The 26,004-nt window shown below is 41.3% G+C and overlaps 2 pseudogenes; one reads left to right on the plus strand and one right to left on the minus strand.

The window, feature by feature from the left end:
* Window positions 1-2,693: 2,693 nt before the first annotated feature.
* On the minus strand, window positions 2,694-3,453 carry LOC141576073 (diphosphoinositol polyphosphate phosphohydrolase 2 pseudogene; annotated as a pseudogene).
* Window positions 3,454-6,334: 2,881 nt separating this feature from the next.
* On the plus strand, window positions 6,335-25,393 carry LOC141576098 (actin-related protein 3B-like; annotated as a pseudogene).
* The last annotated feature ends 611 nt before the right edge of the window (window positions 25,394-26,004 follow it).

Genomic DNA, 26,004 nt, shown 5'->3' on the forward strand with positions numbered 1-26,004 from the left:
TACCCTTATTCACTTTCATGGGTTTAGGTGCTTCCACATAACAGTTAACAGAATGTATGCACTTTGTTGTTGTTATTTCTAAGGGGCATGGAAAAACAGGTCTACTATGATTTGGGGTCAGAGTACTTTTATCTACCTTTTGGGAAAGATGAGATTGATTTTGTTATCATTTAAATTTTTGAGCATGGTAGTTTCATTCTCACTAAATTAGCACTTTTTCTTTAGGGTGGTGATTTTTTTTTTTTGAGTAGAAATATTGCCCTCAAATTCTTGGTGAACTTGAGTAAACTCATGAATTGAAGAACATTTTTGCCTTTGTCTCTTGATAGTCTTTCATGTTCTCTTGGCAGTTTAATGCTAAATCCATGCATAATTAAGTTTGATCTTGCACAGAGGATGGAGTCTGGAACTTGCACTGATAGACTGGAACTTGCACTGACAGACTGTGTGAGGATTTTTTTTTTTTAATTTCAATTTTTTAATTTGATATTTCCAAATATATAAAACATCAAGATTCTTACACCAGTTATCTCAAATGAGACCATACAAAGCAATTTTAAAGTGTATACAACAATCATTCCCCCCTTCAGTTTTGCTACTTTATACAACTATGGGATCGACAGAAAATTGAATGGCATGTGCCTAGTTGGAAAATTTCACCTGTTTACAAAAAAAAAAAGGAAGAAATTAAGAAAACTCAAAATCAAACATGTAGGATACTTGCTACTTTGTGTCTGCAAGTCAATTTACAAACTTTTTTTTTAATTTAGTAGGCACTTGGGACTGAAAATTTTAGCTGCCCAGTTTTATCCAACTACCCAACAGAAAGCAGCACAAATGAAAGTCCCAACACTCTGTAAACTTTGAGGGACTGAGAGAGTAGACACTATTTTTTATCTGTAGTAGATTCAATTGTTGAGCCTGCAAATGTAGGCTTTTTTCTCTTAACAGAAATAAATATCCTCAGGGCCTTTCCTCTAGCTTCAGTGGGCTGAGTTCAAGAATAGTGAAGAACCCCTCATGTGAAATTTAAAGTGTGACAACTCTGAAGTATTCTGATGCATTATACAAAATTTTGCTAGTTGCATAGACTAAAGACAGATGTTTTGCTAAATGGCACTGAAGAAAATCCTGACCCAAGTGGCACTACTTGGTCCAAATGTTACTGACCAAAGAAAATGATACAACAATATTTATAGGCTCACATTTAAGAAATGGTTGACATTAATACTGTACATATTTTACACATCAAATACATAGTCCAAGAGTTTATAAAAGAAATTCATGCATTATTACCTTTAAGAATATCAATGTACAACATACCCAGGCCCCCCAGTAATTGTGACATTTCAGGTGGACACAGTGTTATGTACAAATACAATCAATTTATCTTCTGTGTTAAGTATATAATTTAAAGAAACTTCAGAGATTACTGAGGAAAAACTTAGTTCACTGAAGATTGATAACAAGTGTCAATCTGTGGGATTTTTAAATATTTCCTTTAAAAAAAAAAAACACCCAGAAAACATAACCTCTGTACAAAGAAAAATATAAGAATTCTGGAAGATCATGTCTGATCACACTACATAATTTAGAATGAAATGTCAGTGGTTTAAAGTTTTTCTGTCTTATTCCTTTGGCAGCCTTAATTTGTGAACTAATACTCGTATTTAGCTCAGCTGCTTTTATGGCACAAGAGCTCAGTTTCAAAATGGTGGCACTGATTTTCCTTATAACAGCACTATTTTCAGCAGCAATTATATTTTTAAAGGTTAACAATTTGTACAACAAATGTCTAACTATGCTTCTTCCTACTTTATACTCAACAGTTATGATCTTTACAAAAAGCTAATATCTACATAGAGAAACATCTTTTACTTGCCCCATCTCATCTCTGACTTGGTTGAGGAAGTACAGGCATTTCAGACTAAGTATTTGTGTGTTTTGGATGGGATTCTTGGATTTATGTGAATATAAAAATAAGACAAAATAATTCTTAGGTACATTCCAGTGTCCCAGTAATTAGTTACATGATAAATAGTACCTACCTGCTGACCACCTATAAAAGATGAGACATTCTGAGGCACCCTAAAAACCTAGGTCTGTAACAGGTGAACAAGAAGGCCATTTTACTCAATTCTGATGCAGTCACCACTGACTGCTATTTAAGGTGTTTACTGGTAACCAGCAAGTTTAACTGAAGAGATGTCACTAAATTCAAACTGAAAATATATATTTAAAACAGCAATTTACATTGAGGGAAATATGGTTCTTGTGTGTTCTGTGTAAAGAGAGATTATGAATAAAGGGAATTGGCAACTGAGCACCTTAATTCAATTCCATGAATACAGGTTCCATGATAAGATATCTACTACATGCATTTTGCTTACAGTAACTGCCTAAAACTCACCAGCTATATAGAGTTGAACTCTGTATTAAACGACTATTGAGTTACAGTGGAATTGGCCATATCAAGTAGCTAGTGACAAAGTACCAGTTGTGAAAATTGAGATAAATGAGTTGACAAATGGATTCATTGAATATGTTAATATTGTGAATGAGAAGACAATTCACCAGGATAATATACCCACATGTATGTTGATCTGACAAAAACCACAGACTGACATCAAATGGATAAAAAATACTGGGGAAAAAGTGAAAATGCCAACCAAAATAACAAGGTGGGTGGGCTGGGTGGGAGAGCACATTTAAGGCATCTAAAAAAAAAAAAGTTCCACATGGCTTTGGCTTATTAAAATATTTTACACTATCTTTTTTTTTTTAAAGAAGATTTGAAAGCACCTAAAAATCAAGCAGATTTTTAAAAAAATCCCGCATGGCAAATTCAGTTTGTAAGCGTCCTTCAGATATTTGTCAAGGAAAATAAAGAAGCCTCTGCCCATGAGATTGCACATGGTGGAAGAGGTCCTTCCAACCCTGTCTATCTTATGCTGGATGGCAGCCCAGAGGTTCGCTGTGCAGCAGCTACAAACAAGGTGTTACTCTCTGGAAGGGAAGGGACTGTGGAATTTCCACTGGTTGGCGAGCAACCCAGCTTTAATTTTTCCAGATACTCTGCATGTACAGGCTTATGACACTGGAGAACTTTGATGGCATCCTTTACTTTGAACCACTCTGTCTTCCTTCCTGTATTAACAGAATCTTCCCAGTCTTCTACTATTTCAGTGACAGTAAGGACATAGACATATGCCCTGTGCTTTCTGTCTTGGTTCTCAAATATGCCCAGGAGTCTGCCTGACTTTCCTTTGACTCCAGCCTCTTGGTAAGCCTCCCTCACAGCAGCACCGGCAGGCTCCTCCTGGGGCTCCAGTCCTCCTCCTGGGCCAGTCCACTGGTCCGGGACCGAAGCCTGCCCACCTGCAGCACCTCGTCCTCCTGCTCGCTTCAGAAGCACAGGGACGCCGCCCGCTTCTTGAAGCCCTCGCTGTCCTAGGTCCGCGGCCTAGGGGGGCTTGGACCTCATCGCAGAGGCCGGCTCTCGCTGCCGCGGCCCCTGCGGAGGCCGCCATCCCGCCGGGGCGCGGGGGCGAGGGCGAGTCGGGGCACAGGGCGACGCGGCTGGTCAGTCCCGGAGCCGGCGGCCGCTCCGAAGCGGGGCGGGGCGCGAGCGCTGGTCCCTGCAGCCCGGGCGCCGCGGAGGGAGCGCGGCCTTCGCCCGGGCGTCTGTGGCTTTCCCCGGAGCCCGCCGCCCGCTCGCCCCGGTTCCCGCCGCTGCCGCCGCCGCCCAGGGCTGAGCGGGGCGCGAGGTGCGGGGAGACGGCTGCAGGGGCTCCCGCTGGCCCGGCAGCAGCGCCGCGGCCGCGCGAGGCGTTTGGTGTTGGCTGCGGGCCGTCCCGTCAGGGCCCTCTGACGTGCTGCGTGTGCACAGGTGGCTGCGCGGTGCCCGTCAGTGCGCCGCCCGTCAGTGCGCCGCCCGTGGCGGTGTCTGTGTTCGGGGACGGGTGTGTTTGTGGCTGCAGTTGCCGCAGTTCGTCCCGGCCCTCCACACCTCCCCAGCCCCACTCTCGGCCTCGTGGTCCTGGCATGCCTGCTGCTTCTGCCCCGGATGCTTCCTCTGGGCTCAGCCCCCAACACATCCACGTCACGCCTGCTGCCTTAGTCCTGCAGAAATCCTGCGGTTTGGATTTGTGCCACCTTCTGTAAGTTGAAAGCTTCTGGACCAAGTGCGGCAAGTGAGATGGAGTCAGAAGAAGAGGTGAGCAAAGTGATTTCTGTCCTGTACCTCTTTTTTTTTTCCTACCTTTTCAAGGTATTATTTCAAGATGCCTTTCTGAGGGCAAGGTTTAAAATTCACTCCCTTAGCTTTGCTGTTATTCTTCATTTCTAATAAATTGGGAACTACAAATACTCTACTTTTAAAAATGGTTGTATATGTTTACTCATTTATTTTGGAATAAATTTGATGAAGATGGGTTTAAGGGAAAGCAAAGTGTGACCAGGGGTTAGGAATTTAAGTGGAAAATTGAATCTTCATGAAGGTTTCCACATTTCATTAGATGTTAAATTCTACAGTGAAGTTTCATATGATTATTAACTATAAGTATATTCCTAAATATCGTGGTTAAACTTTTATTAAAATAATATATCATAAAGCCATTAATATTTTTACATAATACAGTTGTTTGATTATTGAATTTTTCTTGTGAGATATTAGTCAGCAACCTCAGTTTTTTCTTTTAGTGATTTTGTAACAAGAATAAAAATAGATTTTAAATCTGTGTGACACAGTTTTATTAAAATGACTTGAGAGTGTATGAGCATTTTTCAGTTTATTTTCTTCTTTCACATTATATTTTTAATTTTGTATCCTTCTACATTGTATTCTAAAATTTGGAACCGATTGATATGTGCTTTTCACTTCACTATCATGAGGGATGTTTTTTCAAATGAAACTGGAAAATTTAGTAATTCATCTTTTGTCAGTATTAAAAGCAGACCAGCTAGGCTCCTTTGTGCCGCACTAAAAATAATACCAGAACATAAGAAAGGTTTCTGTATTACTTTATGTGCTCTGTGATAGCGTCTTTTCTGTGAACACTCTCAATTCCAAATAAGACCCTGACATTGAAAATTTACTTGTACATACACAGGGGTTATATTATGCTTCCTTGACCCTTGAAATGAGTATGGATGCAGACAGAAATCTTTGCGTTGTTCTCCCTAAGGTATTGCCATCAGAGAGTCAGCAAAAGTGGTTGACCAAGCCCAAAGGAGGGTGCTGAGGGGAGTTGATGACCTGGACTTTTTCATAGGGGATGAATCCATAGATAAACCCACGTATGCCACAAAGGTAAACTCCCCACCGGGATTTGCTTCTGTAAGTGTATCACCAAGAACAGAGAGTAGGATGAATCATGCAAAATGGTAGATTTCATAGCAATTGTACTTGTGAGCTGTGTATTTTATTCTTGTGTTGGAAAAGAGGTTTTGTTGTTGTTGGTTTTGAATGGGGTATTTTTCAAAATTGAAGTATAGTTGATTAACAGTGTTGTGTTAGTTGAACAAGGTATTTTTCATGTGGGGAATCAAGTGAATTTAAGAAACCCCAGAATGCAGGATTGACTCTGGGAATGCTGGGCTTCATGTGAGAGCAAGATCTGCTTCTGTGGAAAATTGCAGGTTGACTCACTGACCTGTCAGATATAGAAGAGCTGTAGACTGATTAATTAAAAAGAAGCACTAAAATTGTTTAACTAGGTATTTGTTCTAAAAATCTCCAAACTCCAAATAGAATGGTATGGCGGATTAGCTGTACTTTTGCATCTATTACTCCACTGTTAAGATGATACTTTGTACTTAGAGATGTGAAGTAGAATATAAATGATAATATAACTTAATATTTCTGGTAAAGTGCCTGTTATTTCTTTACATAAATTAACATTCACCCAGTTCAAAGGACCTGTTTTCTCTAATAACTCAGTCTCTTCTGGGCCAGTGTTTTTAAAACTGTTGCTCTTACTGACATGGACTGAAGCTTGACATAGTTTGATTTCTCTTGCTTTAGTGGCCAATAAGACATGGAATAATTGAAGACTGAGATCTAATGGAGAGGTTCATGGAACAAGTTATTTTTAATTTTCCCTGAGCTGAACCTGAGGGCCATCAATTTTTGATGGTGAGTAACTGGGACTGAGAGAAGAGCCCTGTGGATTCTTGGTTGCTTAGATTTTAAACCCAGGATATTCTTCCCTGGGGAGTTTTTAATTCCCACTAAAGCTCTTTGTATGAGTTGGAGTGCTTTTGGGGCAAATAACATAAGGCTCAACCAAAATGTCCAAAACCAAAGAGGGCTTATTATCCCACAAAACAGGATGCCAGTGTCAGGCCACTCAGGACTGGTTACTTGAGCAGCTCAGAGATGGAGTTGAGAACCCAGCCTAATTCACCTGTTTGGCCTCTTGTGCTGGTTCCCCTCAGGCCCCAGGGTGGCTGCCCGAGTTCCTGTACTGACTTTTGGTGTATTTACTTTCAGAGTTTTAGAATTAAGACTCCCATCCTCAGAAACCTTCCTAGCAGATTTGCCCTGTCTGTCCGTGCCCAGTGTGGGCCCTAGAGGGGAACAAAATTACTTTGGTACATTTTGATGAGTCAAGATTCTCTCCTGTTGCTGGTGAGGGGACCACATCTCATCACCTGGCCCCAAGAGGTAAGTACCTAAACAGGCCTCCAGCAGCAAGGAATGAGGAGGGAGGAATGGGTTTGTGTAGGAAACCACCTGTGTAGTTAGGTGTCCTCCTGAAATAACTTGTTGGCTCTGACCTTTGCTTCTTACAGAAGAGGGAGCTGAGTCAAGGTGCTGTTTTGCCAAGGTTAAATCTCACACTAACACTGAGCTGAGTTACAGGCCCTGATATTGTGGATGTAATTGATCTTGTTCAGATGAAATAAAACAATACAGAGAAATGAAGAGAAGTGTCTCTTGGTTGTGGAGCCTGTTTTCATTGTTTTATGTTCTTTTTAAGTTAAAATTAATTACATGTATAAAACACTTACTTTAAGGAGAGCAATTGCATGTAACATAAGCTGCACATTAAAACCTACATAATTTAGCTTTGCATTTTTTCCATGCTAGTGCATTGTCAAATGGTCCCTGATCCAATTATATAATTCTTCCTATTGTTAAATATGGAATATTCTTTAGAATTATCTGGCTTAAAATATGTTAAGTACAAGGCTGTTATGGTAGTTAGTGGAATCTATATATATTGTGTCTATTAAATCAAGTCCTTGAAAGTGCTCTAAGCTTTTTCCTGGCTGTATCTTCACAAATAGGAATTGCCACGTCCAAGTACTGTGTTTTACAGGCCACTGTGTATTTTCTTTCCTGTGTATCTATGATGGTTTATGTAAAATACATGGAGCCAGGAAACTGACAGTATGTCTGAGTGGCTTTGTCTTTACAGCCAAAACAAATTACAGACTCCCACCTGCCATGCTTGGCATGTTCCCTTCTCTCATATGTCACATAACTACCTGTTGATAGGACTCCAGGCATGGGCCTGGGGCCCAGCTTCCTCTCCCTGCCTGCCCCATCGTGCTCTGCTCAGAGGGAGTCTGAGTCTTAGGCCCGTGGAGCAAATGCAATCACCAGGACACAGCCCACAGGAAATTTTTCCTACCAGGAATTTTTCTGCTCTAGCTGGCATATACACCGCAGTACAATAAAACCAATTGCTGGGAACGAACTGGAGGTGTTTGGTATGAATATGGAAAAGCTTAAGTCCTTTGCCAAAAATGAGTATCTGAAGAGAATTTTCAAAAATAATTGTTTATTACATTAAACATAAGAAAATATTGTGTTACATTTATTGTACTTTGAAGTTAGGAGGTGTATTTGCTGCATGATGTGACAGAGGAAGTTATGAGAAGGGTGGTTTTATCTCAGGCTTATGTCATTCCTCATCAGTTAATGGGATAATTGAAGGGGAGTGAAGCAGGTACAGGGATTTGTGGCCATGTCCAGAAATTCATTGAAGACATTTACTGAACCACTACATCAGCTAATGGCTTCTTGGTGTAAAAGAGTCTAAAAGTTTTAAATTAAAGTTCCCTCAGTAGCCTATGAAATTGTCCCTTCTGACTGCCATGACAGACATCTGCACATCCATGGTGGGAATGAGCTCAGTAGGGATCATGTTTTTCAAGAAGTTTCAGAGATTCAACTCATGTTGGTCACGTGGACTAAACAGATAGCAAATGGGAACCACACTCTTTTCTCTAATACTGAATTGCCCAGAGTTCAAGACAGAATCATATATTCTAAAGAACTGCAGTGCTCTTGAAGGGAAATTGAATTGTAACTGTAGAGGAGATTTGCAAACCTTTTTGAATATGAATCAGGGGAGGAAGAGCAAGCAGCAGTGCTGCCCAAGGATGCTGGGAACCAGGAGCTCTGCCATCCACCTGAGAGCAGGAAAGATGTGTGTCCCAGCTCAGGGATGGAGGATCACCCTTCCTTCATCCTTTTGTTCCAATCAAGTCCTCAGTAGCCTGTGTGCTGCCCACCCACATTGGCAAGGGCAGGTCTCCTTACTCAGTCTGCTGCATGCTAAGCTCTTCCAGAGACACCCTCTCAGACACACCCCAGAAAGAATGGTTTACCAGCTCTCGGGGTACCCCTTAGCCCTGTCAAGCTGACACATAATAATCACCATGACATGTGGCTTGTCCTGGCTTACCACAGTAACTCCCTTCCTGGTTCATGAGGGTGGCTCAGACCTGCTCTGTCCTGTACACTAGCACTGGCCGGTGTGGAGCTGGACATCCTTGGCGCTGCTGAGTCTGTTACTGCTGGCCCGTGTTCTTCCCATTTTCAGTATATTGTCATCTCCACTCCTACTTGCCCTTCCTTGAGGATTTATGTTTTTAAAAATGTTTCTTTACTGCAGTTATGGAGAGGTTTGGGACTGGAGCAATATTAGTTGCATGTGTTTAGCTTGCTTTCTTTATCCAGAAATATGGATTGATTTTTATAGTACTGACTAATTATTCCTTTTTTGAATTAATACTTGATGATATTTTACCATTATTATGAATAAAATGCTTATGTAACTTGCATTCATGTGAAGTTTTAATCATATACTTCAGTATTTAAAAAATAAGAAAAACTTGATATCTCCAATTTAGATCTCATTATATATAAATAATGGCTTTTGGAAGGTTTTACTTAAATTAGTCCTCTAAAGGAACAATTACTGGTGGTAAACATAGGAGAAAAGGAGGATTGAGGAAAACATAGATTTATGATTATGGTTCTGAGAACCCAGAAGAATGTGTCTTTAATAATGCTGAATTTGATTCAGGAGCCAGGAGAACCTAATTTTATTTTAAACATTCTCTTAATGGAAGTGTATAGATTTTAATGTTAGTTCTTCACAGATGGTGAATTGTTTGGCAGCAAGTACTAAAGTGTAAAAATCAGTGGTTTAAGCAAGTTAAAGGTTTTATTTTTCTTAAAGTCATTTGTAGCAGGGAGGGCAGTGCTGGTATGTCAGGTTTCTGGTGTCATTAGGGATCTGTGTGCTCTAGTATATTTAGCATATGGCTTCCATTCTAAGATTGCCTTAGATCACAAGTTAGCTGCTGCAGCTCCAGTCATCACCTCCATATTCCAGGAAAGAAGGGGTTAAGAGCAGAAGTGGGCCTACTACATGAGTCTACCTTCAACCTTGTAAGGAGCTTTCCCAGAAGACACATCCAATAACTTTTGCTTCTTATTGGCCAGAACTTACTTAGCCATCCCTGTACACCAGGAAGTCTGGGAAATGCTGTTTTCTGGGCCTGTGATTGATCAGTGGTCTGTCATTAAGACAGAAGGCAGAATAGATACTGGGTAGGGAAATTGCAGTGCCTGCCATAATGATGTGACTACAGGTATGAAGACAGTGGCAGATCAAGAATTCAGCTGTCTTCACAACTGTGGTTGGATATGGAAAGTGTTTTCCACGTTACAGAGCCAACAGGCTAGGGAAAAGCCACACCAGGATGTGCTGTGGCTTCTGCCCTGGGGTGAAGTCTTTCTTCTGTTAGCTTCTCCGCCTGTGGAGAAATAAACCAGGAAGTTGTACTGGGAGTTTCTGTGGCCTTCTCACACAGGCTGTAACTCAGGGTTTCACAACTCTTGTAATGAATTTTTTTTTCTTATTATAGAACTATAAGTGCGATTTAGAAAATTTGGAAGATTCTTGTGGGGCTTTTCACACTCCTATCCCATTATCATAAATATTAACATTTAGTATAGCTATACTTAATCTTTTCACTCATGTTTTTATATGATTTTGCATTCAATATTGTGTCCTCCATCCCTCTCCCCCATTTTCTTGCACGGTTTTCATAATCCTCGCTTTAATGGTCATGCAATCATGTATCCAGTGGTTGTTTCCTGTCTGTTTAGCAGCCCCACTATTTTTAGATGTTTACTTTTGTTTCCAGTTTCTTGGTTTTGTAAGACATAACATTAATTAATATTTGCACATTTTTTTCTATATTTAGAGCATTTTTATATTAAGAATATAAAAATTATATATATATATATAATTTGGAGGTCCAGATGTGTTAATAATTTTGAATCTCTGGTATACCATTTCACACTGAAATCTTCAATGTACAAGAAGCCACATTATTTGAACTCTTAGGATTGATTAACATCATTTTTGATTATTTGACTTTTTAATTTGCAGTTTGAATACCTTTGATCTTAAACAGTTTTTCATGTATTTATTAGTTGTATTTTCTCCTTTGTGAATTGCCTATTCATGTCCTGGGTTTTGTAGATATCAGTGTTTTATTGCTTTTATTGTTGCTATGATTTCTTTGAACTTTATTCTACTTAAATTTTTCTTTTGTGATAAAATGCACATACCATAAAATTTATCATTTTAACCATTTCTGAATGTACAGTTTGGTGAGTTGCGTACATTGACATTGTTGTGCAACCATCACCACCATCCATCTCAGGAACTTCTTCAGCTTCCAAACTGAAACTCTGCCCACATTAAAGAATAACTCTCTTTCCCCCTCTCCCAGCACTAGCCCCCACCATCCCCCCTCTGTCTCTATGACTGTAACTATTCTGGGTCCTCATATAAGTGGAATCATCCAGTATTAGTCCTTTCATGACTGGCTTATTTCACTTGGTATAAGGTCTTCAGGGTTCAGCCACATTGTAGCATGTGTCAGAATTTCCTTCCTTTTTTAGGGCTGAATAATATTCTGTTGTATGTATGGCCACAATCTGTTTATGGTGTGAACTCTTTCATATAACAGATAAGAATTTTTTGTCATAAGTAGATACTTTTTCTCACTTGATTTTTTGTATGTTATGTTTTTGAACATCTATAATTGTAAATTTTTATGTAAGTAGACCTACTTTCCTTTGATGTTTATATATATTTTTCATTCATCTGGGATTTATTTGGAACATCACTTGACACTGAAATTAAACCCAGGAAGAATCCAGAGCCAGGGTTAATCTACTTCTTGTTGGAATGCCTTCTATAGGCTCACATTTTTTTTTAAACCAGGCAGGAAGGAAACATTGCATGACAATGCTCCCACTTTGCATACCTTTCTAGCCTTCCTCTCTTCATCCTATTCCCCCCTCTAATCAGTTTAAATGTTATGTTTATAAAATTAACTTATTAAGGTGCTTGGATTCCTCTTCAAGGTAAGAGAAGACTCTAGGTCTCTGGAGTTAATACATTCAATTTCTTCTGGCCTGAGATATATTCTTGATATTACAGTTGATTGTTGATATATTCAGCACTTGCTAAAGGCCCAGCCCTCTCCCCACCAAGCATTTGCATGAATTAACTCACTTATTTAATCCCACAGACAATTGTGGGGTAGGTAGTTATTAGGCCTGTTTTTCAGGTTGATAGGAGGTGCCATAAGGAGATATATTGTAACCTAAATATTGGAATCCACAGCTATTCTTCATGTGCTTTAAATGAAAGAAAACTAAAAAAAAAAATCTGATATAGTAATCACTAACACAGTGCTAAATGTGTACTGGGAACATTAAGGTATTAACTAATTTGATCTCAGCCCCTTGAGGTAGGCACATTAAAATAAGTAATGTGTTGTTGAATAACGTTTAGATCATTTACTTACAATCTGCTTTTGATGACTTTATTATTTCTTGTCTATGTCTTAAGATTGCTTTCTCTCTCCCATTCAGGGAGTGTATTGATTCTAATCAGAGTAATTAAAACTTACTTGGGGCATGATGTTTGAGCTTTCTATCAGACAGGAATATAAACTAAAGCCCCCAGCTAGTTGATAGCCAGATTTGATTATTTGCTTGAAGAGTTATCATACACACAGCACAGAATTCAAAAGGTGCAGTACGATTTCCAGTGCAAGAGTGTCTCTTTCCCACTTCTGTGTTGCCTTCCAGATCCCCTTCCTGGAGGAAACCAACTTTACTGGTGCTTAACCAGCAATAATTATGTGCAGGCACATGGATTATACATAAACTTGATTCATAAAATGGTAACAAAATTGACATACTATGGTACATTTTGATTTTTACTTTAAAAATTTTAGAAATTATAATTTGAAATATATGAAATTTACCCACTTAACACAGTTTTAAATGTATCATTTGGTAACGTTACCTACATTGATATTGTGATGTAACAGAACTCTAGAACTTTTCCATCTTGCAAGATCAAAACTTTGTGCCCATAAACAGCTCCTCATTTCTCTCCCTCATACACCTTGCTTTTTTAAAAAAATGTTGTAGATACAGAAGTATATTTAAGAATGTGTATGAATGGAGAGGCCCCTTTTCATGTAGCAAATTTATAGTAGATATTGTTTCATATCTGCAGACACACTGCCCATCCTTTTTAATTGCTGCAAAGTGTTACATTTTATGGATGTGACCTAATCTGTGTAATCAGTTCCTTGTTATGTGCAGTTATGTTTTTTCTGATCTTGGAAGCTGTGACAACTGTGCACCTCTCTGAGGCACCTTGTTTTAGATGTCCCTTGGCTTGACAATGGAATTTGATTTTGTCTCATAGTCTTTGTTCAGAGAATTTCTCTTCAGTAGGTGAGTTTCTCACTGGTACATGCTGATGATTTTAGTGATAATAATGCACTTTCACTGAGTACGTTCCCCATGCCAGGTGCTGCCATGAGCACTTTGTTTAGACTCCTGTGAAGTCAGTGCTAATTATGCATGGAGAGAGGAAATCACTTTCCAAACTTGGTAAAATCGAAGGTGGGGTGCAGCTGGGCTGATTGGAGTTGGAGCTCTCCCGTTGCCCGTGCTGAAATGGCCAGGGCTGTGTGGCAGGTGTGTGTGGTCACAGCTGCTTTTCTGGTGCTGTGCTTTCTGGTTTTAGTGTGTTTTATTTATGTATGGATATTTTAAAACTCAGGCTTGGCTTTCTCTTTGGTTTCTATTGGGTGCATATTCGTTCTGATAATTGGTAAAACATATTTTAACATAACTGTAATTTTGTATAAGATATTTACCTGTATTTGTTTAGTGATGATTACTTCCTACTGTGCTTAGTGACCACGTAGGTACATGGCCACATTTCTTACCTCCTCCTCCTTTCTTCTATCACCTGCTTTTGATTGTTTATGTTAGTGAAATTACTCTGATATTTATGTTTGTGACTTTATGTTTACTGGTGTCTCTGCTGCTCTACCAAGAAAACAGTATCTTTTGATTCCATGACACAAGGGCATCAGTGTCTTTATATTTTCCTCCTTTCCATCTGTGCCTGTCAACTTGATACTACTCCTGTTGTTTTAATTTATAATATTTACATTCTGTTCTATAGCTATAGATTCTCCCAGAAAAGAAAAGCATTTATCCCTACATCTTAAATGGACTACTTACTCACTGTAAGTCTTTGGCTGTAATTTATGCATTTTTATTATTTGGCTAAAGCTTATTGTCTGATGGTTAATTCATGAAGGGTTCATACAAACCAAATTCTCTCAAGTTGTTGTATGTTTAAAGATATTTTGTTTTTGCAACAGACTTGATTGGCAGTGTGGCCAGATATAGAATTCTGGGGTCATATTTTCCTGCCAGAAAAGTCTGTAAATGTGGCCCTGTGTGTCCCAGTGTCCTGCATGCAGCTGTGCCAATGGCCAAGACAGGCTGCCCTTTTCCTACTTTAAGAGTATGTTGCTCTGCTCAATAAGCCTAACAAAACACCATAGGCTGAGTGGCTTCAACAACAGACAGTTGTTTTCTCACAGCTCTGGGGGCTTTAGGTCTGAGATCAAGGTGCCATCATGGTTGGTTTATGATCAGATCTCTCTTCCTGGCTTGCAGTTGGCCTCCTTCTCACCAGGTCCTTGTGTGGCTCTTCCTCTGTGTGTGAGTGAGAGAGAGCTCCCTGATCCCTCTGCCTTATCCTGCAGAGATGTTAGGGCTGTCCTCTGACCTCACTGATCCTGGATTACCCCTCTAGGAGCTTCATCTCCAAACAGAGTCACCTGAGGGTTGCAGCTTCAGCATAAGAGTTTTGGGACACACAGCTCAGTATATAACAAAGGGTAATGTGGATTTTAATGTATTTATTTTTTTGCCAAAAGGCCTAGATTTTTTTTCCTTTCTTTGTTTTTTTTTTTTCTCTCCTTTTCTCTCTCTTTTTTCCCCTAGCTTAAATATGTGATGTAAATCCATATTTATTAACATGGAAAAATGTTCAACATATTGCTGAATGACAAAAAGCAGTTTTATTTATTTTTATCTTTCTGTAATCCTGTTAATTTCCTCCTATTAGGTAATAGTTATTATTTTAAATAGACATTTTAAAAAACTCGGATATCTATGTCATGATATTCATCTGCTTTATTTTTATATTTTTCTGGGTACATGTTTTTTATCTGCCATTTGTTTTTTCCTATTTTCTCTCTCCCTTCTCTTCTTCTTTGAGTGTTTTTATATGGTGTTTGGCTAGTCTCTTTGTGTTCTTTCCTCATCTTTGAGTGAGGGGATCTCTTTCTGAACTGGCTGTGTGTCGGGTTTAGGCTGGGTGGTGGGCAGTGTCTGGGTGAAGCAGCTTCTGTCCCAGGCTTGTCTTTCTCACAGCTGATGGTGGAGGTGTAACTTCTCACCTTGCTGCCTGTGCTCTGAGTGGAGCGACCTGGGAAGCGAGGCTCCTGCAGCTGTGCTGCTCAGACTGCTCTGACACCAAGCAAGGGCTCTCTGCTTTTGCTCTTCTCTGGAGAACTGGATATTGCCTGGTATCTGAAGTCACTGGTGTTCTCTTTCCATGTCCTCACTCATCTGGTCTCAGTGGGGCTGTTATTGCCCTTGGCAGCTCAGTGCACGTCTCTTCAGATTCACGGTGTTTGGGTGTTCTGTTATCCGAGGTGGAGTTACCTTTTCTGTAGCTTGTTCTTGTTTTGGGGTGGATTAGTAAGAGCAGAAGTGTTTAGAGAGGCTTTACTCTCTCAAAGATTTTAAACCTCACAGCCAAAATATGTTTAATCAATCACTCTGGGTGTACTCTGTCTGTCAAATTAAGGAGTTGTACAGCATCTTAATGAACATGCTTTTAGATTAACATTTTGCTGTTCTGATGTAATTACATGAAATTTGGGTGAACACTAAATATAGTGAATATTTCCTTACAGACAGAACCTCCTCTGAATACACCAGAAAATAAAGAATATCTTGCAGAAATTATGTTCAAATTATTTAATGTACCGGGACTCTACATTGCAGTTCAGGTAAGGACAAGTGACTTTCATGATTCCCAAGTGACCTTAGTTGTCTAATGTGGAAGAAATGGTGATTCTAGAGGCCTCTGTAAGATTGTGTGGTGTGGTTTCCTTTCCCATGCACTCAAGTGCACATGAACTCATCCCATTCAGGTCCGAGCTCAAACACTGTACAGAGCAATTTCTGTGATTTATGTTTTTACTGCTGGTGTAGAGTTTGTCCAGCTTTTGTCTGTTTACATTCATTAAAATCTAAGGTATCCTCAGGAAGACAAGTTCAAGATGTAGGTGTGGTTCTTTGGCTTTTTTTACTTCTGATCATAAAAAAGAAAATATACTATAGAATCTGTTAAAACAAAACAAAATGAAACAAAATAAATGTCTTTCAAGGGTTTCCCTTTGTGGATCTGAGCTCCTGTGGTTCCATGAGTTTGCAGAACTTCCCCTGAAGCTGCTTGTTCTTCGTGGGGGGGTTTGTTGTTTTTAGGTGTAATGTATCTGCCTCTATATAAGGGAATTGACTGAAATTTGGGGGAATAAATGATAAAATTGTTTTCCAAAATGCTTCCTGCATATTCTATTCCCTTACTTGTAGGAAAAAAGAGGAGGAGTTGCATAGATGTTTAACTTGGAAGATTCCACATGCTGTGTCCTCTGTGTGGTGATTCTCAGTAGACAGTGATGTCTTAAAGGCTCTGAAAATGCCTACATTAGAAAACTCTGTTTATTCCACCACTTCCAAATTTAACCAGAAATATTCCCCCACCCCTAAGCTGTTTCTGTTCCATGGAGTAGGAGACACTTCAGGAAACACTGGCCCAGTGGTTCTCAAAGTGATCTATGCAGCAAGGTCTCCTCAAAAGTGTTTTTTTCAAAATACACATTCTCAGAATTTATATCAGACCACGGGTTTCCAGCCTCAAAATTTTGGATCGGGCAGTCCTCAGGGGAGGGGAGGGTACTGAGCTGTGTGTTGGATGTATAGCAGCATCTCTGGTCTTGACCCACCAGGGGAAGCACCACCACCAGCCTCCCCTCCCTCAAGTGTGACAGCGAGAAATGGCACCAGATATTGCCAGGTGCTCCTTGGGGGCAAAATTGCCCCTGGTTGAGAACCACTATCCTGGTTCTGCCAGATGAGAATTTCTGGGTGCCAGGCCCAGTATTTTGTCTTTCTAAAGTCCCCACAAGTAGTCTTATTGCAATCCATCTGTGGACCCACACTGGGAACCAGTGGATTAGAAATTAAAACCTCCTGATTCCACAATAAAATTCCTTTCTCTCTGGCTTTTCTTTGCAAAGCTTTGATTTATCTTACTGAGAAGTTGACTCCTCCAGATTAATTGCACAGAATTTACATGTTAGTTGTCCACTTTGAATTTGGATTTGGGAGGAAGATGGAAGGTAGGGAAGGGAAAGGTCATTCAGACTCTGTAAGAAAGAAAGGGCTTATTGCTCCAACCTGAAGATAGGCTTGTGGAACACTTGAGAAAGTCCCCATGCTGATGGTCTCTGTGGTATTTGTGAAGGCAGTGCTGGCCTTAGCTGTGTAGTGGACATCATGACAAGTTGGTGAACACACATTAACAGGAATCATCATTGACAGCAGGGATGGGTTCACTCACACTATCCCAATGGTCAGCAGGGCACCGAGTTCTTCTCTGTCTGTGGGCCTAACCTGATTTGAGGTGAAGGAAGCAGTGAAAGAAAAAACCCTTCTGTTAAAGCACCACTTTTGAAGACATACCTGTACTTAGCAAAGGTAACAAGAGCCTTTAAACACAGTTGTGTGAGAAAGTGGAAGATGCCTAGTGTCTGTGGCACTGGCAGTTGGAAATTTGCAGTAGCAGATTTGTGCAGTCTGGTGTCAGCAGTCGTCTGATGTCCCTGGGCTCTGCTTGGCCCCGGTGTCACTTTGCCAGGAGGGTTTTCCTGGCTTTCATTCTGAACTGTAATCTGGATATCAGTGGGTGCGGCACATGAACATTTGGAGGATGATTTTGTGTTCTGTGACAATCCTCATGAGAGGATTTGTTTCTTGCTTTTTAAAAATTTTTTAAGAGCCAAGAAGGAGAGATTGTTCACCTTGACTTGTAGGATGCTCTGCAAAGTCACTTTTTGGTTTTAATTTTCAAAATATAACAGAAGTGATTTCTAATTCAGGCTTCAAGAGACTATATATATATATATATATATATATATATATATATATATATACACATATATATTTGGTACAATGGACTAGTTAAATGAATTTTTTAAAGTCTTTTTTTAATAAATTGAAGCTATCTGGAGGGGGTTACATTGGGAATTCAGACCTGCCTTTCCTTCTCCACGTCCCTTCTTGGAGGCAACCCCTGATACTAATGTTTGTTATTTTGTGTATTACAAGTATCTTTTGTGCAAATATAGGTTTGTGTGTTTATGTGCTAAGCTCCTTTTAAAAATGCAATAAATGAATCACTATGCTATACACTGGAAACTAACAGAATTTTGTAAATCAACTAAGACAAATTTAAAAAATGCAAACTAGTTTTTTTTTTTAAAAATAATTCATTTATTTCATTTAAAAATAGTCACTGTTTTATTTCAGGACATTGCAGAGATGATGTACTAATATGCTGGTGCTTTAATACCTCAAAGTTCAGAAATCACTGCAGGGGGAGGCTGATGTGTCTACAGTCAGGAGGAAAAAGCCAAATCTTTCCCCTCTGTCATTGCACCCTGCCAGTGTCCCCTTTGCCCAGGGGTGAGGAGAGGCAGGAGGCCTGCAGAGCATGCTCTGTGCTCGCAGCCCCTTCATCCAGTCTCAGAACACTGCTCCCTCCTAGGTGTGAGGTGTTTAGGTGCCACTTGCTGTGTGGTCCTGCCTGGCTCCTCTCTGAGGTCACGTCCTCAGAGGTCAGTGCAGGCCAAGGTCAGGGCCTGTGCCTGTGGGTCTGCTTCCTGGCTTCCCCTGTGCATCTGAAACAAGTTTCACACTACGTGCAGGCCCACAGAGAAAGTTGTTGTTCAAATTTTTCTCTGTATCTTAATGCAGTTTTTCCCCCTATTTATAAAAATTACATTTACTGTACGAAATTTAGGTAAAATGGGGAAATGTAAAGAAGAAAATAGAATGACCCACAAACCTGCCCAGAGGACTGTGCCACACTTTTTTGGTATAGTCTACTGAGCTCTTTTTCTTAGACAAACAACACACATTTTAAGCACAGTTGGGATACCCTCCAACTGATTTCATGTTCTAATTGTACAATGTGCTCCTGAGGTTGTATTTTGCATATTGACTTATCCCTGATGTATCTTTATGGTTAAGTACTCTGTGGAAAGATATTTAGTAACTACCTGACAGCCCATCATGTGGGTGTAGCACAACTCACTTACTTGTTTTCCTACCATTGGCTGTGGTTTGTTTTAATATATTTAATCTGTGATGAAGCTGATACTCAACATGGTTTGAATTAATTTTAGAAAATGTTATATGTAATGTATTGAGTATACAAATTGTGAATAGTTTCTGTTTGTGAGAGCTACTGTTCTTATGATTTTTTAATTTTAATAATGTGTACATATCTTTTATCTTGATCTTAAATATTTTACAATTGGCTTGGGCTCCTGAGAAAGGCTACACACTCACTCACTTCTAGAAGTTGGGCACCTCAGAAGACATAAGAGGAATTCAGTCACCTGTTCTTGAAACTTCAGTGGTAACTGTGCTTGTACATAGTGGAACTGATCCATCTGTCAGATGGATGAGGATTTGCTCCAGCCTTCTGTCTCCATGACTGTGTGACAAGCAACCAGTGCCATCAGGGAGCTCAGAGTGCCTCCTCTAACTGGTGCAGGTGGGGACATTGTCCACTCTGCACAGCTACTCCCACCAGCATGAGCTGGACCTTCCCAGCCTGTGGCCTGCATGTTGAGTGGCACCCCAGGGGGCTGGTGAGGACCTGGGACCACACAGCAGCTCCTGGCCCTCTCCTGCTGGTGATGGCTGACATCCTGGTCACTGGTCCGGGAGGGCAGCTGGGTGAGCGGATCCAAACTCCCCCCAGCATGGATCTCACATAGCATAGGGTTGAGGTGTACCTGCCAGAATGTTCCTTCCTACCAAGTGCAGCTCTTACTAGAGTGAGCAGATCGGTTATTGAGTCTTTAATGCATGCCTAAACCATGCTGTGTACTTGACCCGCTGCCTGTCACTGGGTCTCTTCTGTGCACCCACTCACCGCATATGATGGGTGAAGGTGACAAGGCTGAAACATATGTGTTAACAGAAGTGGCCATGGTTACTCTGCCCACAGATGTGGAACCAGGATCTGAGTCCAGGTTGTCACACTCTAAGTCCTGCATGCTAACCAGGTGGTTGACTTTTAAATGCAAGCCAATTTGTAGTTGGTTTAAAAATTAATTGTTAAACAGCAAAAAAATAATGTGACAATGAATATATATATGTTCAGGTATAACTGAAAAATTGTGCTATACACTGGAATTTGACAAAACATTGTAAAATGCCTATAACTCAATAAAAATGTTTATAAAATTAATAGTTAAAACTTTTTCCTTTTTGTTAGAGGAACAATAAAATGACCCATTGTTCGGACAGACAGCAGCATTTTGGAAATTAACTGCCTTCTGTGGTTTTCTCTTCACATTCCTAATGGAAAGGCCACTTTGCTTACAGAGCATCTCAGGTTCTCCTAATGGAATTGCATGCATGGTCATTTTATTCCCCCTCCCCCAGTCCTGAGCTTTGCACAGAGTGGAGATTCAGTAAATGCTTGCATTGCCAGGGCAGGTGGGGGCAGGATTCTAACTTACAGTCCAGGGAGGGCTTTCCTCCTGGAGTTACTCACATGGTGTTTTGCCTCTCTGTCTCCCCAGGTGGAAGGTTAGGTAATTGGAAGCTGCATAAAACACATCCCTATTGGAGGTAGAGATATGTATTTCATTCAACAGCCGCCAAGTGAGAGGGAGGTGGGAATCCCTCCTGAGCAACCACTGGAGACCACAAAGGCCATTAAGGTAAAAACAGATGGGAAATGGGCCAGTTTGGTTGTGAGAGAGAAATAGTGTTTGCACACTTCCCCTTGTGGCTGCCACCCCTGCTCCCACCGTGCCTGTCCTCCCCTCCCCATGAATGTGGGTCTCCATCTGTTTACCACTTGAATTAAGGGGCTGAAAACTTAGCCTCTTCTCTGAACATGGATGCTTGTGGAGTTCTCCAGCTGTAAATGAGAGCAGCTTGATAACTGGTATTGAGCATCCTGCCTAGTACGATGTCATTTAATTGGAGCCTGATTAGACAGAACCTTCAATTAGCCAATGTGTCTTGCACCTCTCCCTCCAGGCTTCATTTCCCGAGTAAGGAGCAGACAGCAGCAGCAGTGACTGTGAGGAATCCTGTGCAGTCAGCCAGAATTCAAACTCATTTCCAGCTCTTGCTGTGTGTGGTTCTGTACCCTGAGAATTACCATTCAGAGTGATGCTGTTCTAGGGTGAATCTTTGAACAGAGTCCACCTGTGTTTTCTAGACTCCGTTATCATGCTGGAGGAGTTACAGGAAGCTCTAAAATTAAATCAGTAAGATTCGGAGGAAAATGGCTCATTGGTCCTTATTTAAAATGCCCACTTGACTGATCCATCGGTTTGGTCTTTGTGTCACTCTGTAGGTAGCAGTTGACAGACCCCTTTCAAAGCAATTTTCTCTTCAGGTTGCAAAATCAGGACAAATTACTGTTTTGTTTTTGTTTTGTTTTAGTCAAAATGAAGAGATTCTTAGTAATACAAGGATAATTATTATATAAAGAGCAAAGATTTTGTTTTTGGAGAAAAATTTAAGCATGGAAGTGACATGTGACCTTGAACACACAGTTTCTGAGCTGCAGGGGAGTATAAGGGAGGTTAGCCTCCCCCCTTCCCTCCCACTTTTGCACCCAGTAACAAGCTGGTTGAAGGAAAGCTAGTGCCTGGGGGGAGTCCCACATTTTGCATGACACTCTTGGTGGATGGAGAGGTATTTTTAGGACAGCGTGCACAGGTGCGAGTCAGGGCCCGTGTGAGTAGGGTGGCTGGGTGCCCGGGTGTGCCCAGGACTAGAGTTTCCAGGGTTGGTCACTTCACAGCTTGGGTGTGTGGTCCTGGGCAGCCCATGGGAGTCAATCCTTTCCCCCTGGGGGAAGGTTTACAGAAGTAGCATAAGACTTTCTTTTTATGTTAAAATATTTCCTAGAACTTCCCCTAGTCCTTTCCTTGTGTTTCTTCAAGGAAATAAATTTGGATAGTTGACCCAAGTTCCCTCACCTCCCCATTCCTGTTACCAATATGTCTCACAGCCTCTGGCTCCTGACTGTCGGGGTGGCCATGCAGGTGAGAAGGGCCCTGAGTATGCTGACTGTGACAGAGGCTGCTCTCCTAGTCCTCGTGGTGGGCTTTACCTTCTTCACTGGCTCTCAGGGGTCCATCTCTGACCCTGAACCAGGTTTGGCCCATTTGGGCAGTGACAAGGTATCACTCAGCCATGAAGGTAGGCAGTGGAAGAGCTCCTTGTGTTCCCTGCAGGTCAGCCACCCCATCCCTGCTGTCAGTTAGTTCTTGCCCCACTTCCCTCTGTGGGAGTTGGTCAGAGTTACCCTGTGTCTTGTTGCCCCTGTGGGCAGGAGTGGGCCTGTGGATGCATGGATTCTGTTGGTGGGGACAGTGGTGGTCCAGGACTTGGGGCTGACACACTGCACACCATCAACACTGTGGAGGCACTTCCTGCCTTCAGTAAAGCCTCTGAGTTGCTGCGAGACATTGACCTGGTGTCTTAGGACAACTTACTGTTTCTGCCCTCAGCCTGGTAGATTTGAATTTGTATGGGGTGACCCACTCACTCAGTTATCAGTGAGAACAGGGGTGTGTAGCAAGTCTGGCCCATCAGTCTTACAGTTGTGCAGAGTATACCAAGGATGGTATTAGGTTTCATTTCAGGGATTCTAAGAAATTTTGAACTTAGTATCATGAAAATGCCTTCAGAGGTCCTCCTGAGCACCAGCTTTGGGCCTGACAAAGTGCAGGCATTGAACAAAGCCCACCTGGCCCACAGGAAGCTGACTTTCAGAATCCGGTACCCAGGGGCCAACTGCTGTTCTTGTGAGGTTAGCTCTAAGGACAGATGATCAACCCAGAGACTCCCAGTCAGGCATCACCAGCTGAGGAAACACTTTGCACAGCACAGGCTGGGGCTGGCACTGAGCGGGTTCTCATGCCCCAATGTGTGGCAGCTCCATCCTGTCAAAGTCGGGCTTTCCTTTGGTTCATGGTCCCAGCATCTTATAAAGTGCTCTGCCATTTACTTATTTATCACTGTCAATTGTTACTCTGAATCTCAGCCAGTGTATGGGCCAGTGGGCAGGGGTCTGTGTGTGTTTTATTCACTTGTGCATCCCACGTGCCTAGGCACTCACTAACTCTCTGTCATGGAGCCACTGAGTGTGCTGTGTCAGACCGCAGAGCAGGTTAACCACCTGCCAATCGGATGTGGTGACCACAGGGCCAGATCTGCTGCCTTCAGATCTGGGTTGGGCTGCGATGCGGGTCTGCTGGTCCCAGTGGGTGGCAGCGAGTGCCTGGGCAGGTGCCACGTGGGGGCATACAAGGAGTAAGAAGAGAGGAGATGGAGACTAGGGACTTGATAGGCACCGTCAGACATCATCTCAGATAGTACGCAGCAACATGTGACACAGTGAGGCTGGGACTAATAGCAGAGCTGGAAAGAAAGCAGAGTACGTGGCCAGAGCATAGCTGTTAGACATCACTGAGCCCAGTAAGTGTCCCTTGGAGCTGTGGCATTGGGCAGGACTGATGTCGGGGGTTTGTGGTGCTGGAGTTACTGGGTGTTTGCCGGAGGGCAGACTGGGTGGCCGCTAATGCCTGGTGACATCTCTGTGTGTGTGTCTGCAGGAGAAGTACTGTCACATTTGCCCCAATATAGTCAAGAAGTTTGCCAAGTATGACCTGGATCAGCGGAAGTGGATCAAACAGCAAACAGGGAACAATGCCATAAGCCAGAAGAAATTCATTATCGATGTTGGCTAGGAAAGTTTCCCAGGCCCTGAAATTTTCTTTCACCCAGAGGTAAGACGTTTGCTTTCTGAGTGTGCAGAGAATGACGTGTGTGGAGCAATGCTGTCACCTCGTGTGTGCAAGAGTGGCTCCCCGTTGGGCTCCCAAGTGAGGTGGCCACCTTTCAGGGAGGACCTTGGGAGTGTAGGCTGCAGCTTCAGTGGCTGCTCTGGCTCCTGCATGGTCCACGCACTTGACTGGGTGTTTCATCATGCTCCTCTTTGGGTCTGGCTATCTGTTTAACAGTTAATGGTTGGTTAAACCAATAGTGGTTAGGAAGAAGCTTTAAGAGCAATAGAAGAGAATGGATTTGAAATTCATCTCCTACTGATAAGAAAACTAGTTAATCTCGAGGATTGATTGGAATTTGCCTCTGTATAAGAGTACGATAGCATACATATTACCTTCCCATCACACATGACGATCCATCCCCAGTCCAACATTTAACCCAGTACAGCTGGTCCTGCTGTGTTCTCTGCTGCAAGTTAGATAAAGCTTCTGTCTGAGGACAGCCTTGGAAAGAAGAATTAAATATATCATCAGTTTAGCAAGTAGTCACAAAGAATTATTATTGCGTTTGTAAAAGCAGTAACTAAGAGGCAGTATTTTAAGGTTTAAGTAAAATGGACTTTATTTGTATTTTGGTATATTTTTCTGCCTCATTCAGTTTACATTTAATAGGTAAATACAAACCACTGCCTGTTCTTCGATGTGTATGACTGTTCAGGGAAATGGCACACAATGTATGTCTGACAGTACCTGATATCACGGCACTCATTCGCTCGTGATAGTCTTCAGTTAAAATAGACATAAACCAGCAAAGTCCAGTGAACAGCTGCAAGACACCTTCTTCTTCCCTCGAGCACATTGACACTTTTCATGATTTTTAAAGCATTTTTAAGAATTTTGTAATTGAATTACTTATACTTTAGCTTATTTCACTTATGGAATTGAATGTAAGATTTTTTAGTTAATAACATGTTTATTACCATATTGATTGTTTCAACTAGAAGCCACCACCATTCCCCATTCCCAGTCTTCTAGCTCAGATTTACAGTGTGAGTCACTGACTAGGTTTTTTCTTATATCCTGGCTAAATTTTTCATGACATTAGTGTCTATACATCACATGCTCATTATCTACAATATTTTTCATTACATGCCACATACACTGAGCACTTCTTTTTACAATCTCATATAAAGTTTGAGTCACTGTGTATTCTAACGCAGGGCTGGTCTGTCTTTGTTACTGTTTGATTTCTTTTCCCGCTCTAAACCCACACATTTCATCTCTTGAAGGGACATGTCACCATCACTCCATGCACAGAGTCACTTGGATTAATTTGACACATTCATTCCAATGTGATGGTTTAAAAGGCATAGTGAATTCTGTATTTGTTAAAGTTACATTTTAAAAAAGTTGTTGAGAGAAATGTGTATTATTTCTTTTATATCTGTACAAAATTCTGTTCACCAACCTGGATTTTATGCAATCCATCTCAGAAGTTGTTGACAAAGTAACACAGAACTGTCCCATTGATGTCCACCATCTGCTATATAAGGTATAAGCTGCTTGGGTAACATGCTTGGATTTCATTCTGAAATTAAAGGCCCAGCATTCTGAGAATAATAGACCCTTACCATCAGTCTGCAGAGAGTCCTATTTGACTTCTGTTTTATAGGATTTGTTAAGGGCCTGATTCCCGGTAAAATAATTTTCTTGGAGTGAGGGTGACTTAAATGCTTGGCAATATAACTCAGTTAGCCAGAAGCATTTGATTTAAATATTCTAGTATCTCTTATTCTTATCTGCCCAGCTGTATTTTTAAATTGGACAATTTTAACCCTCCATGTTGACTGAAAGATCAAGGGGGTCCTTCCCCTCTTGCTTTCTGTGAGTTTGCTGGTCTTGCTTCATGAGTATTTAGATTAGTGCCAGATGTGTTGTTGTCAGAGAGAAGGAGGAATCTGAAATGAACAATCAGAAAATGCTCATGTAATGTTTCTCCAAAATTCTTTGAGTGCAGGGAATTTTGAAACTTGAAAGGAGAAAAAGTCAGTTCATGTAACTGTAGGATGAAGGAAGTGTTGCTGAAAGCCAGAGGGGAGGGGCAGAAAGTGGCAGTCAGCTGGCCCTGCTTCCCTGCCTGCTCACCTCTGTCTGCACATCCTGCTCTTC

Source organism: Camelus bactrianus, chromosome 36, assembly GCF_048773025.1.
Source record: "Camelus bactrianus isolate YW-2024 breed Bactrian camel chromosome 36, ASM4877302v1, whole genome shotgun sequence".
Lineage (NCBI taxonomy): Eukaryota > Metazoa > Chordata > Mammalia > Artiodactyla > Camelidae > Camelus > Camelus bactrianus.